Below are 19,923 nucleotides of genomic sequence, written 5' to 3'. Positions count from 1 at the left end.
TTTTGACTACATTTATCAAAATAGATAAGTTTTTCCTCCATGTTTTGCACCTTCCTGAGTGCAGAGGTGGTAATGGTCTTGGCCAAAGAGCCACTATGGTTTCTGGTGTGCTTCTTGCCTCAATAGCTTGAGAGGGGAAAATTAAGCCCAAGAAAGGTGTGAAATGGCTGCATACACCAAGACCGAGCCATTCCTGTCCATGTCCCTGCTGCAGCTGTAGCAGCAAGGTACAATGCTCCATCCCTGAGCCCTTTTTGAGGGTTTCAGGCTGTCCTTGACTGTGCACATGAACGAGGTACCCCAGGAGCGTGCAGGTGTGCGTGCACGCCTGCAGGATCCTTCGACCCCGCGCACAAGGAGTTGCTCAGGACAGGGCTGTGCCTGGGGACATCATGCAGCATGGGACAGTTATATGCCATGGGTTTTGGATGTTTGCCGTGCCTTGCTGAGGGTGTGGCCCAAATCCAATGTTCATGTACATAGTAACTTCTTGGTTGCTTGAAAACTGAGATTTATTTTCCAGCACGGGAAATATTCGCCTTTTCACCTTCATCAATACTCACCGGCTGGGTCAAAGCCCCCAGCTCAGCCAAAGCCAGACTGTGTGGCTGCTGTTGTCTCACCGCACCCAGCCAGGATCAGACCTCCCAGCAAAACCTGGTGGTATGAGGCTCCAGGGCTGCACTGGAAGCTGGAGCAAGAGAGATTAAACTAATATGAGTTACTCTCTTGGGAATCAGGGCAATCTCTATGAAAGAAATCCTAAGAGATACTCGTAATATTTAATGGGAATAAAAAACAATGGTTGTCCATTGAAATTACACTGTAGGGAACCGCAGCACATCTCCTGTAGGAAATGCGTCTGCAGAAATGCTGGAGGATCTGTGAGATTTAATTATGTATATCTGAGTACCTTAAAACCTGGTTCGGTGAAGTGAATGCAGAGAGTTTGCATTTAATTGAGTGCATCTTTGGGAATGAAGGTGGCACGGCAACAAGGTGAGCACAGGAGCCAGAGCATCCAGCAGCCTGGAAGGGGGATACTTTGTGGCTGAAGGACTCTGCAGATTTTGGGCAGCTTTTAGGGAAAGGCCTCCACAAGGCCACCTGGATTCATCCCATCTCTGTTTTGATGGTGGGAGGGTGATTTTCCCAGCCCAGATACCTCCCTTGGGATGAGACGGGCTGCTCCAGAGCATCCTCTGGCAGCAAAGGAGCCAAGATGTCATTTTTGGGGGCAAACGGGGCAGTGTTGGGACAGTGCTTTGGGATATGTCATCTTGGTTTGAAGTTCCTGCTCTGCTGCCGGCCTCTTTGGCAGTGCCGGGCAGGTCTCCTTGGGGTGGGGGGCATTGGGGTGACTGCGAGGACAGCAATGCCGCAGAAGGGAAGTGTGATAAATACCTTCACAGGCAACTTAAGAAGAAAAGTTCTGAGGAGATTATAGTTTAATCATTTGATCTCCCAGGTAAATATTAACACTGGAAAGCCATTCATTTTATTTTCTCCAAATACCTGCAGTGTTTCCAACCAGGCAGGATTTAAACCTGTCCTTATCCAGGTCTGAAATCTGCTATCAGTCCTTTCCTGCCAGGGTCAAAAGCAAATGGATGTGACATTGGCTGGTAGCTCAGGGAGATCCCAAACCAGCCCTCGATCTCCAGGATCCACGTGTGAACCAGTTGGGTTGGGGGACAGCGAGTTGACCAAGTTTCATGTTGACTTCCAAGAGCTGCTTTCTGCTGAGTCTTCAAGTCTTGGGAGTGCAGAAGGGGAGGTTTACTGCACCCCGAGTTTCTCTGCACCAGGCATGTTGCACTGGGAGGACCATGGGTGTCCTTGTTGCTCCTGCTGATGCCACTGGCATCTACTCCAAATTTTGTACCATGGAGAGGACAACACACAGGTCCCACCCTGAGGGATCAGCATCATGGCAAAACCCTCTCCCTCTTCCCCTCTGTCCAACGCACACGCCTGGTTACAAAGACCTTCGTGAACCCCTACGAAGCCGAAGCCAAAGCAAAGTGATCAGCAAAGTGATGAGTGACAGAGATCCTAAAGAGAGGGAATGAAAACTGTTCCTGGAGAGAAGTGATGCCTCCTCTGGTACCCAACCCCTCCTTAACCCCATGCTCCCATCGCTGCTAACGGGTTTCATCCCAAGCATTGGATGGAGAATGAAGTTATTGAAACCTTTCCGCAATGATTTTTTCAGACTTGTCTTTCTGAAGTCCCTGCGTGCTAGAAAGCATATAAAAACACAGAGGGAATAAACAGCAGAAACTGTCTAAACAAGCCCAAACAGATTGGGAACTCAAATCTCGCAAACCGTATGCAGCTTCACGCTTCAAATCACCTTAAGTATTTGCAGCGCGCACCAGGATCGCCTTTCTATCATAATTAAATATGTCTGTCTCCAAGCAAAGGGAGGAGAGCTTAGGGGAGTTGTCACCATCCTTAATCTCAGCTGCCATTCCTCAGCAGTGCTGTCAGGGCAGCGGCAAAATGGTTTTTTGGGGGAAAAAAGTGTCTTCCAGGATAGACTTTGAGAAATGTCCTGCATCTTTACATTTCGCTTGTTAAAAGCAGGGTGGATCTACCCTGGAGAAGAGCAAGGGGCTATTAGAGCAGGATGGGTATTTTGCAAAGTTGGGGTTCAACATGTTGAGTTGGACTCGTGGGCATCTTTGGGTGCTAAGGACGAGAAAAAGGGATGGGGACGTGTGAGCGTGGGGCACTGAGCCTGGTCCCTGCCCACCTGTATCTAGAGATATCGTGTCTGGTCTGGGGGAAGGATCCGGCCTTATCCACCGGCCAGGGGACAGCGAGAAGATCTGGGGGCTGTGTTGGTGCCTGATCAGTCGTGGCCCTTGGTAAAAGGAGCTCCCCAAATCCTTGCACCCGGCTTGGCCCCATCCCCGAGGAAGCATCCGTGACTTGACCACGTTAAAGCCTCTGTCTCTCCTCCATGGGTGTAGATGGTCTCATCGGGGGAAGATGCCTCCGCAAGCAGCATTTTCATTGATAAAAATGGGGCTGCTTTTGTACGAAAATGCCAGTGTGATTCCACTGAATGGGAAATCGATGGGAGCCCAATATTAATTAACCATGTCTGCAGTGGGGGCAACCAATTAAATAAAACTGAATGAAGCTTTTCAACGTGCAGCTGGGGCAGGATTCATCTCGGCGTCGGATGACTCCATCGCCGTTTCCTTTTGCCATCCTCCTCCATCGATTCCTCCCTCTCGCAGCTCCTGTTTCTCCCCCTCCATCCCAGCTCCCACCGGGAGATGCCGGCAAGCCTTTCTGGGGGGGATGGACCGGCAGGCCCCACCACGAGCTGCTGAAGGTCAGACTGACTGCTGCTTTCCGACGGGGAGGCCTCCAGAGAGTAAACAATAATTAACCTTAAATTAAAACTGGTTGTAATCTTTGATTACCCGCCTGGTTCTGCGATGTGCCAAAGCCCATTTTGTTTCTGGTTTCCTTGGAGATACCACCCGGTCTCCCCACCCCCTTCCAGCTCTGCTCCGGCTTTTTTTAAAGCAGGTTTAAAAACAGCTATTAGGAGAGCTTGTTAATCATCATACCAGGCTGCTAATAGCACTCTGGTCAGTTAATCATGGCAAGCTGCAAAGATGCTGCAAATACTTTCAGTGGATGTAATTGCCCCCCTGTTCCTTCCCTCCACTGCATCCCCCTTTTTCCTTTTGAGCAGGAGCCTCTTCTCTACCCAAGTTGGGAAATTTGGATGCACGCTGCTGCTTGCTTTTTCTATTTTGCCTTCGCTGACGGTGACACCTCCACAGAGTCGGGGAAGGGCTGTGCTCTGCCGAGCCCCAATTTGCATTGCAGCTCAACAGCAGCAGCGCTTGCACAGTCAGGGTGTGCAGCAGCAGAGGGGGATTTGGGAGCGTGGGGCCGTGTACCGGGAAACGCAGGGCTCGAGACGGAGATAAGCCGTCATGGGGGACTCGGATGCCGTTAATAGCAGGTTACAACGGCAGCCTCCTCCTTTCTCTAACATCACGGGAACTTCTTTTTTACTCATCCATGCCCCGTTCTTCAGATGTGCTGTCAGCTGCACTTTTAGCAACCTTCTCACTGAGAAAATAAGGAGACGGTGGTGAAGCTGGAGATAACGTACGCGTTCCTGGGCTGGCTTCATCACTGGGGCATCCTCCTCCCTGAAGCTCCTCCAGCTTCCTGCTGCTATAGGTGGAGGCAGGTTTGGCCTCCAAGGCCTCAAATTTCTAAATCAGTTCAGCAGATAATTTTTTTCCAAGTTAAGCATTCACTTAAAGACTTTCCTGTACAAGGCCAGAGCATCGGGCTGGTGCCATAATAAATAGCTCCGTCGAGATGAGAGGTGCGACGTTGCTTGTGCGCGACTGGTGTGAATCGGGAGTGGGACCGGTGGGGATGGCCCCCAAAAATCCCCGGCCCCCGTAGCAGGTGCTGCGCGCTGCTCTGCCCTTGTCCATCCCATTTAGCGGGGTTTGAACTGGGTGACCCACCTGCGCAGGTGTTAATTGTGGCTTTGGCTGTTCCTGCTGAAATGACAGATAGGGGACAATTCTGCCGGTTGACAATAATTGTTCTTCTAATTACAGCAATGACATTTACTGGAAAGCCACTGCAATCCCATTACCTCCTTATGCTAAATTCTGCGACTTTAAAATTACATTCCCTGTCTCCTTCCCCTTGCATGAAGCCCTCTGGATACAGGCTGGTGTACTACATCTGCAGCCACACAGCGTAATGGATAGTCCTGGGATGCCCCACGAGAGCCGCTATTCATTTGGGTTTGTGGGGGTTTTTTTGGAAGGGTGGATATTGATACTTTTTGCATTTCTTATCCCGCATTTCTTAGCCCTTCACCTGGCTGGGGGGTGCTGGAGGATGGCAGTCCTCTGAGGAGGTGCCAACATCCAGACACTGCCACCCCAGAATTAACCCATCGCATTAACCCATCGCCCCCCCAAAATAACAGGGCACACCAGCTAACACACAGAGGGAGTTTTACAACAAGATTTCTCTTTCGGTATTTCAGGTAGCCCGTTCGAGCCTCTGCATCCTCATTCTCCCCCATAAACAAGCGGAAGAATCCTGTGAATAATTAATTTTTAAGACCCTTAATATTTTATAAATGGTTGTAATGAGCTGATGTTCTGTTTTGTTTAGCTGTTTATGTGTTGTGAAGTCGGGAGGCTGTGAACAAGATACTTTAATTTAATGTGCTGCCCTCAGAAATATCTTTTAATAAATAAAGCACTATAGCTCTTCTCTGGAGAGCCAGAGTTTGGTTAAGTCGGATAAATGATGATGATGCTGTCTTTCAATAGCTTCTCCTTTACCACCCTCTTTACATGCTTCCCACTGAACCAGCCCAAGTTAATTATTTAAAAGGGGGAAATCCCTAATTTTCAGGACTGGGAAACCCAAAGTAGGGTCATGCCCCAAAGCTGGGCTTTCCTCCCAGGCCGTTACCTACCACCACGGTCATGTCCGAGACGGAGTAAGGAAAGGGTTGAAATTCAGGCACAAAAGCACTGCAGAGAAGCAGGTCCCTTTCCTTTGTGATTTGGAGAAGTCAAAGAGGTTGGCCTGTCTCCAAGGGAGAGAGGAGCAGAAGCACCAGCTCCTCTTTGAATTACAGTCCTCCTTTTTTTTTAAAAAAAAAAAGGAAAAAAACCATCTTTCTCTCTCCCGGACGACTGCTGGGAGGTGATCATTTTTCTTGGAGAAACTGAGGCTCCCTTATAAAACTTATGCAGAAATAAGGTCATTTGTCAATTCAAGTCATTCTCTTCCATACATAAAAAACATGGCAAGTGCAGCTTTTGTAAAATCTAAATTGAAAGTAAATAGCAAGCAAGCAGTTCTTGGTGATAAAACCTCCCATTCTGTAGATTTCTAGTACAATATTTATTTTATCCTCTTTATAACTACAAGGGCTGTCTCTGTGTGTTATTAAAGTAATGCATTTACTTAACCTGCACTTAAATTCCCTCCCAACCTTCCCTGATTGTACATCTCACTGCTACATGTTCCCAGCCTGCCGGTCTCAGCTGGACAATTATATTAACTGCTTCTATTTGCAATTACTATGAATCATAAAGCAAGTCTGAATGGATTGTTTTTCTTTATTGAAAATGTTTAAACTTAATGCATCGCAAATGTCACAGCCATGGGGCTGCTCCTCCGCTCTTTGGGAAGTGCCTGGCTGTGTTCAGCTGATGGTGATGGAGCGTTACGGATGAAGTTTGCCCATCTCTTCCCCCCAATACATTGCACAAAAGAACCAGCACAAGCAATTCCCCTGGTATCTCTGTGAGACCAGGGGCTGGGAGGTGATAAAGGCATCTGGCCCCATCCCAAAATGCCCACAGATGCTGGCGATGAGCTCAATTGCAGAGGAGATTTGAGCCTGAGCTCCTCCTACATCTCTCCCCTCAGGCTGCTTGCGAGGTGCAATGTTGTGCTGCAGAGAGGTTCTCCAGGGAAGTTTGGAGAACGCCTGGGACAAGCAAAAGGTTGCGGACTGCAGCCGCGGGGAGCAGTCCTGCTGCTTCCCATCATTTTTTCTGGATGCTCCTAAGCTCTACCAATCTCATTTGGGGTTTTGCCTCCCTCTCCCCCATAAGGTGCTCCCCCCTGAGTTGGTAGGACAAAGTTTTGGAGGTCTCTGAAGCTGCTGGCTATCTTTGGTGTCTCTTGGCGCAGAGGCAGGTGAGTACCGAGGGGATGATGGATTTTGTCCAGCAGGAATTGGATGATGTCCCACAAAGCACTCTCATTCCCGCAACTCATCTTGCAGCCTTCAGCTGTACTTTGCTTTTTTTTAAGTCCAGCCAGGACAAATTCTCCTTGTGCTGTGGGCCTGGGGGGGTTGATGTCTCTGGATTACACTGGTCTAACTGGTGTAAGAAAATGAAAGTGACCTAAAATCATGGAAAACTGGAAAAGAAAAAGGACATTTCTGGTTATGGCAGGGCAGGGAGAGCTGCAGGGCTGGAGAGTTGAGCTTGGAGACAGGCAGGTTGTGCCTGTCCCCATGATTGACAAGGAGCTGTGCTTGGAGAACAGGCTAAATTAGATGACTACGTTTGATTTCTTAATTAATATGTTTTAAATGTCACTGCAGGGTGGTTTGTGCCAGTTAGCTGAGAGAGACGATGAATTGAGTACAGATGGGCCTGACCCAAATCCTGGCATCCCACGTCTCCCGGAAGGTTTGGATTTGGCTGGGACCCGTGTCTAACTTGCTCTGTCACCGTTGTCTTTTTGATTTGTGGAACCCAAAACACGAGGCTGATGATCCAGTTGTGGAAAAAAGCTTTGCTTGCTTGGGATGGCTGCTCTTGGGCACGGGGCTGGGATGCACATCGGATGTGGTCCCCTCCAGTCCGTGGCCCCTGGGTGCTCTCACTTCATGGAGGAGCGTGTGGGAAGCCCTGGGTCAGGCTGAAGATCTTTGCAAACCCTTTGGACCTGGAGAAGGCTTCAAGGTTTGTTTTTCTGCATTGAGCATCTGCATTTCTGACACTGTGCAAGACTTGCAAGCCCGAGGTGGACCTGCGCCAGCTCCGAGCATCGCCAGCGCGGTGGGTAGAGCCGCTCACTCTGAGCTCACTCTTGCTTATGCCACAAACTGGGAGTAACTCCAAGGATGTGGGGGAGGTTGGACAGTGGAGAGCTGGTTCGGGATGAAGCAAGGCTGGCTGAAAGCCAAAGCAAATCCAATTTTCCTTCCATCCCTGAGAAAGAAATTTGTGGAGTTAAGTTCAGATTCGGCTCAGTGTTTTGGTTCAGCTTAAACTGTTCCCTCTGTTTTAGTCTCGGTATCATCAAAGTCTCCTTAATAAGATTTGTATCTCCGACACATTCATTTTCGGCATATTGTTAATGCATCCAAAATGGCAATGTCCTGCATCCCATAATAGTTGCATTTTTGAAGAATTATATGGTTTTTTTTGTTTTTAAATGACTTTTCAGGTTCAGGCAGAGTAAGATAACAGTATAGATGAAATCAATAGCACGCAGAACTGATAGAAAATTACCCAGGCTTAATAAACTTCACGCATGGCTTCCTATTGCAGCTGTATATCAAAAAGAAAACAAATATAGATGCTGTTCTGGAGAGCCGGCGAGGAGACGTTGGTGCCGTTTGAAATAAGACGGTTATTAAAGGGGTTACAGATGATGCAGCTTTTATCTTTTTCAGGTGGCTTTGCTTCCTCCTATGCTCTTATTACATTCCCGATGGTTGTGGTTTGTATCTAGATCTCGTCTTTCCCCAGAAAGTCCTGCAAGAAATCGTTGTGTTTCTAATAACTGGTTCCTCCTCTCGTGGCTGAGCTCTGCTCGGATGCAAGGTCCCTGTGCCCAGCCCTGCTTTTAGGTTTTAAAGACAATTTTGAGGAGACTGATGTTAATATTCACCCAAAAACTTGAGCGGCTGTCTCCTTTCAGCAGCCGTGGCATCCTCCATGCTGGCACCAGCCGCAGAATTAGGTCCCTTGCCCCCTTCTCCAGGGAGATGTGGGAGAGATCAACATACCAAAGCAATTAAAAAATAATAATCACAGACCAGTAGCAAAGGAAAAAGCATAAAAAGTGGGACTAATTTTATGACAAGAAATGAGGCTGTAAAACCAGGAGCAATTAGACCACAAAGGCAATTACAGCCTTTTCAAAAGGCTCAGTGAAATTTATTTACTGCTTCCTTTTCTTTTTCTGGGAGGCTTTTGGGGAAAGGGGGCTTTTCTTTTTTTTCCCCAGTGCTGGCAGGGACCTGGCACCAGGAGTTTCCTTTTTACCTCCAGATCTTAATTCTGTGTGTCTGAAGTTTAACTTTTTGGAGGGAAAAAAAAAAAAAAAAGGCAGGTTCTTCTCCCTGCAGTGGAGCAGCATGAGCTGTCCCTTAGGGCATGGACCAGCTTGGGAAGGTTTCAGTTGCCTGCTCCTCCCAACACCTCTCCAGGCAGAGATTTTAGGTGGCTCTCCTCCTTACAAGGAGGGATCATGGGCATTGGGGAAGAAATGCATCCAGAGGGAAGTGTGATGGGGGGAAAACCTCTGTGGCTCCCCAGATTGTGGGTTGCTATCACTTTCTTTTGCACCGTGTGGGTTTGGGAGCCAAGGTGTTGGGCTGAAGCTGACGACAGCTGGATTTAAACCCTGGTGCTGCCCCAAGATTTCTGTGCGACATTAGGAAAGTCCTTTGATGCAGCCAGGAAAGGAGACTTTCTTCTTGGAGGTCTTGGCACCTGGAAGCCATGTCCTTGAGCATCCCCTCGTTTATTTTAGGCATCACGTTGCCGAAGTTACAGCACCTAAAGTGCATCTCTGGATCTCACCCTAAATCCTGGAAAACTCAATAAGTGCTCACATGTTATGATGATGAGTTGCCTATAACTCTCTCTAAATATGTATCTATATATATATCTCCATATTCACTTAAAGGGTGAAGCCAGCTGACTTGAATATTTATTGCTGTATTATTTATGCTGTGTGTTACCGTAGCCCTGAGGTGGAGCAGGACCCTGAGCGCAGCACGGGGGTTTCATGGTCATTAGGGGAACATGAAATACTCAGTTCTCTTCCACAGCCTGTGATTGACTTGTGGGAGCCTCCAAATGACTTAGTCTGGCCCAAATTTCCCTCTTCAGCCGTGTTAAATGAGATCACTTAAATGCATCTTGCAGACAAGTGGATGGAGTGCCCCTGCTCCCAGTGAGGTCAGTAAGGGAAATTGGGGGGAACCTGATTTCCATGTGTTTTAGTACCTCGGTGAGATTTTTTTCTAGGATTGTAACTTTATTGAACTTGAAAAATACCTTGAAAAACTTGAAGATGCCCTGTGCTTTGCTTTCCTCCTCTGCAAAATGGGTCGAGCCCCGTGGAGGGGGAAGACCTGGCTGGTAACATCCGTAGGGCCCCCACGTCGCTGCTTTATTACCCTGATAATGTCCACTTCCACCTCGGTCAGCAAATTGCAGTGACTCTTAATGGCAAAGAGGCAACGTAAAATCACCTTGTTTATTACTGTTAAAACCTGCCCTCTGCAGCACAAACCTGATGTACTGACTTTGGCAGTCGTCCTGCCCAGTACCTCTCCCTGCTAATAAAGATGCTGAGGTTGAAAATGAAACTCCAATTAAGAAAGCTGGGGATGCTGTAGGAGATGTTCTCCTGGGTGGACACGCAAGGGTGGGTGCTCCTATTTCAGATTCATCAATGATAAAAGCTGAGATATTTTGTAAAGAAAAATTCCCCCAAATTTACAGCTGAGGCTCAAACTCTCATTCACAGGCAGGGAAGAACCTGCTCCGTTTCCCGATGCCCAGCCTAAATTTGTCTGAATCTCTCCCGATTTCTCTGGATGATTTCCTGGTTCATAACTAGAGGGAAATTAGGTTTTGAAGAGCCCGTAGCCTGGGATTTAGTCTGTTCCTGTTCCTTTTGAATCGGGAACCATCAATAGTCATGGTGTGTCACTGGGTATCTAAATTACAACGCACCATTTCAGCTGCCTAATTGGATGAATGAATTTTAGAGAAAATTAATGAATGGTGAAGAGCACATTTTTTTTTTTCCTCCCCGTGCAAATTTCTGGCAATGTAAATCAATTGTCTGCGCTTGAAATTCATGAAGCGTTGAGGGGATCCCCACAGCTTTCCCAGCTCCCTTGTGGCTGCCTTGGGAGCTGATGGATAAATACAGCCAGCCAAAAATGCTGATTTGCTGGAATAGTTTTGCAAAGAGTTCTTTGGGGTGTTTTCCCTGCTCTGTTTCCAGCCCAGAGAAGGCGGGTCTGTCACCTCCCCCAGGAGCCTGCGTCGGCCGGAGGATGGGAGCGATGGTGGGGTGCATCGAGCTCTTGTGCTTAGCTAATTGCTTTGGGCTTTTACTTGGTATAAAGTAAGAGACCAAGTACATAAAGTAATATGTATAACATATGTGAGAGATATATATATATATATAAAAAACAATTAAAAGTAATATACCAAGTATATAACGTAATTTAATACAGAATAAATACATCTGCATAAGTATATGAGTGTATATATATACACATATATATACTTACATATATAAGCAAATATATATATAGGGGGTTGGAACTAATGATCTTTAAGGTTCCTTCCAACCGAAACCACTCTATGACTTTCTCTCTCTCTAAAAATAAATATATATAAAGAAGCTATGGGCTTTTCCTCCATCCATGAAGAGTTCATGTCTTGTGCTTTAGGGCTGCTGACCTGCCCGGGGGCTTACTTAGCTGCCAGGGAGAGCAGGGGGGTCTGGACGATGCTCAGCGCTGCTGTGAGGATGGGGATGTGGAGTATTTGTGGAGTTTTCTTCAGGGCACGTTTTCTCCTTCATTTATTTTATCCTCTCTCCTGGAGAGAGGGAGACAGTCTGGAGGGAAAGAGAAAATGGGATGGGAACGGGGAAAAGAGGGCAGGTATGGACAGGGCCGGGGAGAGGGGTGCGGGAAGCTGACCTATTTCTCTAGTTATATGTGTATTTATACACAGGGCCAGGTGTACTTATTTCCTCTCGGATTTAATGAAGGAAAGACGAACAGGACCCAGATAACTGACCTGGTTTAAACCACTTTGCAGGATTTAACAAAAAAAAAAAAGTCCCTTTGGATTTAAGAAACTTCAGCTGAAGTTTTACCACTTGCAGCACATTTGAACCTCACCAGGTAACTTCATCTGGTTTCCTTAATGAAGGCTGCGCAGCGGGGTTAATTCTGCTTTCTATGTAAAAAGATTAAGTAGTAGTTGGGTAAAACACTTCATCACTGAAGTGATTTTCAGGATGTACTCACTCCGAAGGCACAGATGTAATACCTGCTTTTAAATTCAATTAGCTCTGACTCAGTTGTGTTGCCTGAATACATTACCACAGCTTGAGACAGTCAGTGTTATTCTTTAAAGCTAAAAAAAAAAAAAAAGAGAGGAGAAAAAAAAAAGAAAAAACCCTATTTGGAGATTTCCCTAAATGTGTTTTAATTCCCTCAATATGTCACGTGCCTTAACAGCTCCTGACACTCCCAGCCTGGGTTTCCCCCTTCCCCGGCAGTGATTCCCCGCGCCGGCATGGAGCCATGGGGGCCGCAGGGGGCTCTGGGGTCCCGAAGGGGGAACGGATGCGGTGATGGTCAGATCTTTATATCTCTCAGCTTTTTTTTTTTCCTCTTTTTTTGACACCCTCGTGCCCTGAAAGCTCTGGTGTTTGGGGGTTTTCCCTCCGCGGCTGCTGCTGACCTGCCACGTGCCCCAGAGCAGCTCCCTGCCTCTCCCACTACCTGTTTATTAAATTTTTATACGACATCAGAGGGAAAGGCTATTTGAAAGCTAAATTAATTAATGCTTGTAAAACACTTTGAGATCCAAGGATGAAAGGCGCAATAGAAACGCAATTTATTTTATAATTATTGAGACAACCCTGAAAGACAACGAGGCTCCTGTTGGTGTGGGATATTTTATTTTAATTAAATCTGGGGCCGTGATGGTACGTTTCCACAGAGCGATGGGCAGGAACCTCCTGGAGATGATGTCTGTCCAGCAAAGCACTGCACTGGTGGTTGGCACTGGCGCTTGGGGCTGCTAAACTGGGAGGACAGGGCCGTGGCAGCCTGGAGGTGTGCGTGGGGAAGGGATTTTTGCAGTGGGTAGAAAGTGAGGGGCTGAACCCCATTTTTTCCTGCAAAGCAAGGAGGAGATAGTGGGGGAGGCTGCTCCTCCATTTGGGATGGGAATAGGCAGAGCCATCACATGCCTCAGGACTGCTGAAATCGAAGAAAAAGGCCAATTCATAGCAATTTATGAATTAAAAAAAAAGTGTATTTTAAGATTATTCAAGCAATCCTGAATGTCTGGCTTTTGTTGGCTTTTTCCAACACATCCATTCATTGTTTGCCTGTTTCTCTTGGCTATAAACCATCTGTTTTATTTTTGCAGTGAACACACTCGTGCTTGGGCTGCCGTGCGCTCCAGGTCTCCGCTCCCAAATATTTCTCCAGGGATTTAAACAGCTTTTGGGGACCCCTCACCCTCCTCCTCCTCCTTCCATCTGCCCATGCCCACTGCGGACGGGTTGCTCTGTGCATAGTGGGTTTGGCTCTCATGGACAGAAGGTTAATACCTGCCCTAATAAAACCAGATCTCAGCCTGTGCTGGCAAATTAACTACCCTCAGCCAGAGGGTAGTGAAATTTTTTAACTTTTTAAATTTAATTTTAAAAATGCCCCTGAAATGCCTCATTCCCTGGGCCAGGGAGCCCTGCTGTGCTTCGCTGTGGGGTGTCCGTCGGGGGCTCTGATCTCAATTTACACTCATTTTTTGTGCTCCTGCAGGGTCGGGGAAGCCTGAGGAGCATGAAAAGCTTCAGTGCTGCTGTCACGGACTTGCACCGGCTCCTCTGGACAGGCCATTTCCCCGCTGCTCCAGCAGACAATATTCTTGGTCCCACGGCTAAGTGTGGTTTTACAGCAATGACCCTACAAGACCTTGGAGAATCCGCAATCAACACAGGTAAGACTTTAAGTAAAAATATTTTTAAAAATCACCAAGGCTGCAAAAACCCTCCAGATGGGGCTTGCAGCTTCTCACACCCCAGTCAAATCCACTGCGAATCCAGACTGGCACTGGGAGTCTCCGTCAGCCAGCGGACACATCCCTGTGGCGTTGCTGGTGGAGGGCTGAGTTAGGGCTGTCCTAATGTTTTGGGCAGTGATGGGGGGTGGCCTCCTGGAGGTGGCACAGGTCTGGTTTTTCTCAAAATGGGTAGAATTGCAGGCCATAATAAGCAAAACTGGATTTCAGACAAGAAACCAAGGCAGACCCTTGCTCTCCAGCAAGAGACCACTGGTGGCCACGCTTTGGTCCAAGATTCATCCCAAAGAGGCTGGTGTTGCCAAAAGTACCTTCACACAGGGGAGACTCCAAAAAGTCGAGCCTGTTGCCTCGTTGTGTGCGAAGCTGTTGCCACATATTGGCTGAAATGGGGTTTTTGAAGCACGTGCTGCTCTCGGACATCGATCCCCGAGACAGGTCCTGGTCCTGCTGAGTTCCCCTGGTGCCAAAGAGGAGCTGAAATCACTAAACCCAAGGATTTCTCCTTAAAATGCTGCCTCCAGGATTCATTTCTGAAGGGCTCCTGCCCGCTCCTTGCACACCATCCTGCCTGTGCGCAGAGGTGATTTCTCCTCCTGGTTTTCACCATAATGCTGAGGCTGAGATCAAAATGCTGCCCTGCAAACACCCTGAGACAGCCTTGACTCCAAAGAGGGAGGCAGGGCAGAAGAAGAGAGAAGTAAAAGCTTATTTGATTGCTGGGGAACTCGAGGCATGGAGAAATTACATGACCTGCCCAAGATCATAGAGAAAACCTTTAGCAGAGACAGGAACCACAGCTGGATCTTCATCTCTTAATCTAAATTTGTTTTTACAGCCGGGCTGGGTTTTTCTTCCTGGATCCAAACCTCATGAAAAACTCCAGGTCCATCTCAATGGAGCAAGATTGGGTTTTTTGTAATCACTTCCATCATCACTTAACTTCTCTGAGCTCCTTTCTGCCAAAGACGGCAGGATCTCTGGCTGCTGTGTCTTGGCTGGAGGAATTCTGATTAAAACTATTTTAATAGCATGTTATTTTTGAAAGCCTTATGGGCTCCGCACGCTGCATACCAGATCAGAGCAAGGGCAGGGCTTCCTGCAGCGAAAAAGGGGCGCGCGGAGGCTGGAGAGAGACTCTCAGTAAATCCAGCCAGAAGTGCCGCTTCTCCTAATGAGTCTCCCCGGGTTTTCTGACTCTGAGAATCCTACAGCACTAATGACAGAGCGAGAGCCCCTGGTAGCTGTGCTTATCTTAGCAGCAGGCACATTGGCTCATTGATTTAATGCAGCTTTGCTCCATAGATTTTTTGTTTGTAGCCGGTGCAGGTCAATCAGGGGGAGCACGAGGCAGCAAAGCCGTCCTGGTTGGGAGAGGTTGGCTGGAGCCACGGCTAAGCGTGGGGCTGTGATGGAGGAGGCTGATGATGTCTGGGAGAGACCAGGAGCCTCAGGGATGAGGGCTGGCTGCGCCATCAGCCCCATGGGGGACAGTAAATCCCATCTGCAGGGACACATCAGTGGGGCTCAGCCGCTGCCATGCCCCTACCCGTGGGGACCCCCCCCTCATCTGAGGGGTCACATCTGCTGTGGGGAGAGCTCTGGGTCCTGGCTGGAATTAGCAGCTACTGCTTGGAGCTGTGTGAAGGATTCAAAGACAAACATGGCCCTTTCTTGTGCCTCAGCCCGTGGCCAGAGGGGCGCAGGGGATGGTTTCAGCTCTGGATTTTATTCCCCATCATTTTTGGTTGCTTTCTTGCTCCTTGGGGATCCCCTGGGCTGCCTGGCTTGGGCTCACGAGATGCTCCTATTGCAGCACCCACCTGTCCCTCATCCCGTGGATTTTGGCTGGGCCAGGCTTGGTGGGGACACAAGGACATGCCCTGGGCTGTGGTCATGCAAGGAGAGACCTGGGCCCCCCCAGCACTGGTGTAACTGGGGGAGTGGGTTGACTCATTGCCTGCTGCAGGCGGCATTTGCTGGGAAGCAGCAGCTTTCTCTGCTGTGCAGAATCCAATTAAGCTCCTATTAAATTCATTTGCAGCTTTTTTTCCTATCCCTAACTTGCTTTTAGAGCCTTGGGCTGGAATTTTCCTAAAGGAGCCTCTAACAGTGGGTGCTTTGGTCCCGGCAGAGGTACCCATTAGCTTCGGCGCTTAAGGAGGGACGTGCATACTCAGTTCTGCGTGCAGCAATGCGATGGACTTGGCCGCCCATCTTCAGCGGGCAAGGGGAGAAGAGCCAACATCTGGAGTCTGCTGCTGCAAACGCAGGTGATGGTGATCCTGCAAATGGGCGCTGGGTCAGGAAAGCCCCCAGTCCCACCCTGGCATAGCAGGGGTGTTTGCTCCCTGCCTGGTATCCAATGCATGCTGGACTTCTTCTTCTGTACTCTGCTTTTTGGTCATTTTGGACCTGAGAAACCGTCTGGGTGCAGTTTTCCAGGAAGAATTAATCCTCCCCTGTAAGAAAACCTCCCCACCGGCTGCAGGTTTAAGGCCAAGAGGCACATCAGTGCCTCCCGGGAGGAGGTGCGAAGGCTGGAGAAGGCTCTTGTGGAGTCATGGTGATGGATGAGGGACGGCTATCGCTGCAGACAGAAAGGCGAGGTGGGCTGAGTGGGGCCGGCTGGGGTTACAGAGTCCTCCTGACTTTGCTCCTGCAGTGATTTCCTGCACTTGGCTGGTTTTTAATTCTTATTTTTCATCTGAGCACCTCAAAAATCAATTATCAATACTAACAGCAGCAGAGACATTTTAGAAAGGCGGAAAATGAGGCAGAGAGTGACAAAACAAGTTGGTGGGAGCCACCCTGGCGAGCACGTGGGCTCTGCCCCCCAGGCACCCATGCAGAAAGCTGGGGGTCTCTGGGCTCCCCCCACTTGCAGACCCCCCCCGTTGCACATTGCCTGCTGCAGCAGAGGTCACTTTGAGAGAGGGACAGCCCTGTCCCCACCTCACCCATCCCAGGGCCTGCTTGAGCCCCCACCTCTTTCCCCTCTGCTAATGCAATTGGGAGGGGAGGATTTGGGTCCGAGCCCTGCCGGCTGGGACAGGGTGTCCCCAAACCTTAATGAAAGCATTCAAAGCCTGGCTGGAGCTTCGCGGGGAGAAATATTTGATTTATGATATGAGTCAGTGATGTTCCTCTGCCAAAATGCATAAAAGGTACAGGCTGATGAGTCAAAGGCAGCTCCATTTACACAATGGATTTGCTGCCTGGCAGGGGGAGGCAGGGAGGTCTATAAACCTCCCCGGACCCCGCAAGGTTGGGACGGGGGGGAAGGCCTGGGAGAGAGATTATGTATACATATATTATATATATATACACACACAAAAATGTATTTAACCCAGCATTTGAAGTGACAATGCAGAAGCACAGCTTTTCAGATCTAAGCACAAGCCTTTGGTTTACCCACCAATAATCCCCACAGACCCTGTTGCTGCCGCTCTGACATGCGGCGTGGGAGTGTGGGACACGTATCAAAGGGTGCGATTTAATCTCTATTTTAAAAATGTAATGATTTTGCACCAGTCTCATGATTCCTGGGTCCTTTCTAATGATTCTTTTTTTCAAACAGGGATCAGCAGCATTGTGATGGACCTGCCAGCTTTTCTGGTGTATAAAGATTTCTTCTTTAAGTGACAGGAAACATGATTTCTACCAATATTTATATTAATTCTATACCATTATTTCTTTATTTCTGAGCTCCGAAAGCTTGAAGATTTGTGTTTCATAACCCAGGCAGGAAGGTTGAGTTGATATATTGGTTGCAAATGAAGAAAAGCACGTGTGGCTCTTCCCCAGTAGGTTTAATTTTATCCATCTGGCTCAATCATGGTAGCAGATTAAGTAAAAATTTTCAGTGGAGTTGCGTTGGCATAACTTGGATTTTTTTTCTTAAATATTGAGGTCGTTCCTGGTCTGGGGAGGAATCTAACTCTGTATTTCTTGTCTTTTCCTTTTTCTGCCGGTCCTGTGGGTCCCAGCTGGGCACCCTTGGCTGGCAGCTGAATTCATAACCTTGCTTAAAACCAAATCCTGCACCAAAACAAGCTTTTTTTTTAAATCCAGACCCCTTGGATCTGCGAATGTGGGACTTGGTCCAGCATTGGGCTGTAGGAGAAATAACTCAGCTGCTTTTACTGGCACCACCGATGCTGTCGAGCCGCTTGCTTCACCGCTGCAGCACAGGGAAACACTGGAAATGGTAAAACATGCCCCAAAAATGCCCTTGGCCATCCTGGTCTGTCTGTCCTTCTGTCCCCTGAGTTTCACAGAAGGGGCTAAAAATTGCAATACACTTTATAAGTATTTTTGTCAGTGGTCACTACTGGAGCATATAGCTGGAATTTGGGGATTTCCCTCGGGGCCCTGCACAATCGTTTTCCCTGAACGGTTAAAGCACGTTGTTCGGATGAGCTCTGTGGATTATAATATCAAGCCTGTTCTGCATATTAAATTAAAATATTTATTTTCACATCGGAAGCCAAACCCGAATTGCTTAGTGCTGTGGAAATAAAATGCCTCCACGCTACCAAAGTCGAGGGAAAGCGGGGGACACCTCAGCCTTCTTGTTGAGGGTTGCACTAAAACCCAGGATACTTTCAGCTTTGCTGGTGCTGTGTTTGCTGGTGGTGGGGTGGCACCGGGGGGGTCCCATGTCCCACCCAGGGGGGTCTCACCCTGCTCTCAGTGTTGCAGTGCATCAATAACGGGTGCTGGGCGCCCTTTGCATCCCTCCCGGTGCAGCAACCAGCGGCAGTCCCGGCTCCACAGCAGTTTATTGCCTTGCCGGGGGGCAGGAGGATTTTTTTTATTATTATTCCAGCTTCCTTTCCTTTCTCATTTTTGCTGAAAGCACAAAAACTTGTAATGATTTACCTCCTGGCACAGGGGGCCGAGGCCTGCAGGCAGCAGCAAATCAGCGGTGGGACAAGAGTCCATTTGGAGCAGGGCCACGGCTGCAGGACGCTGCCGGCGGAGGGATGCTGTGCCCAGGGGCTGTGGGGTGACCAGAGCACCACAGGGTGCCCGGTGCCCCTTTTTTTGCAAGCTGTGATCATGTCCCTGCATCTGTCTCGGTTGCACTTGATGGGTAATCACAACCCAGGGCAGGGGTTGGTGATTAGCGTGGGGCTGTAATAATAAAAAATGTCACCAGTTAGTGCCAGGAAAGCCTGACCAACCATCTCCTGCTGTTGCTGGGCCAAATATTCAAGAAGACTTTGGTGATGCCAGGAGGCAGCGAGGAGCGGCAGCGTGCCGAGCTCCCGGCTCACTCCGAGGACATCGCCGCATCCATGCGACGTGGCAGGATCAGCTCTGCTGCATTGGGACCTAAAACAGCTCCGGGCACTGCGGTGCTGAGCCTACCCCCTGCTTGTAGGACCAGGGCGAGCGCTGCTGGAGGAGATCCTCATGCATCAGTTAGAGCAAGAGGGTTGTGCCTGGGAGAGGCGCCTGGACTTCCATTGTGTTTATTCCCCTTCATCTTTTCAGCTTGATGGGAACAGGAGCTGCTGGTGAGAGCCAGGCACCTGCGGCAGGATGGGCAAAGGTTAATTGGTCCTGAGCAGGGCCGGTCCCAGGACAGTGCTGGGGAGCTGGGTCCTTGCCCAGAGTGAGGAAACCCGGCCCGAGTGTTTTTATGGGTTTTTTTAACCTTCACTTCAGGAAACACAAAAGCCCCCATGTAATATATCTTAAAAACCTGGGGAGGGTTTAAAGGCGAATGCAACAAGCCCCCGCGGACGGGCCAGGAGGGAGCCGGCCGCCCAGTGTGTTGGGGGACGGGCTCTGCTCAAATTGAGATGATTTACCTCAAGTTCCTGCCTCCCCCCAGAGATGCAAGAGGGACCATTCCTTGGCACCACCCCGCAGGCGAGACATCGAGCCTGATGTTTGCTTGCCCAAGAGCACACGTGGAGTCTGGCAGAGGTGATTTTTCTCTGCCTTTCCTCTGCCCGCTTCAGTTCTCTCGGCAGATTTGGCAATTTCTGTATTTATCCGAGCAGCGCGCAGCTGCTGCTGCCCTTGGCCATCGAGAACCACAAAGCCGGAGATGCTCGAGGGGCTCTGCTCCTACCTTAGCACCGAAACCACGGCAGGAAGGAGATTTAAACCTTATATCATTCAGCTCTGAGGAGCCTCTTTCCTTGTGTGCGTCCTCAGGCATCCCCATCACCCTCTTTTCCCCAGTTTTCCTGCCTGTACATCTCTCCCGGGCTCCCCTGACATCCTTCCCCAACCCATTTCCAATCCGGGCAGCCAGGAGGGAGAGTCGGAG

General features: G+C 48.9%; 1 long non-coding RNA gene across 1 annotated transcript; it reads left to right on the top strand.

Annotated features, from left to right (window-relative positions):
* The first annotated feature begins 6,479 nt into the window (after nt 1-6,479).
* On the top strand, nt 6,480-19,158 carry LOC148054336 (uncharacterized). The gene is made up of 7 exons (XR_015707327.1): nt 6,480-6,732; nt 7,148-7,235; nt 12,981-13,156; nt 13,376-13,553; nt 15,769-15,907; nt 17,709-17,844; nt 18,531-19,158. It is a non-coding gene; the product is annotated as an uncharacterized LOC148054336 (long non-coding RNA).
* Nucleotides 19,159-19,923: the final 765 nt, after the last annotated feature.

The sequence above is a fragment of the Nipponia nippon genome, unplaced genomic scaffold, assembly GCF_047370975.1.
Source record: "Nipponia nippon isolate SJK-2023a ecotype South Korea unplaced genomic scaffold, ASM4737097v1 scaffold_31, whole genome shotgun sequence".
Lineage (NCBI taxonomy): Eukaryota > Metazoa > Chordata > Aves > Pelecaniformes > Threskiornithidae > Nipponia > Nipponia nippon.
The sequence above is the reverse complement of the archived record's forward strand: the minus strand, read 5'-3'. Positions and strand labels throughout refer to the sequence as shown.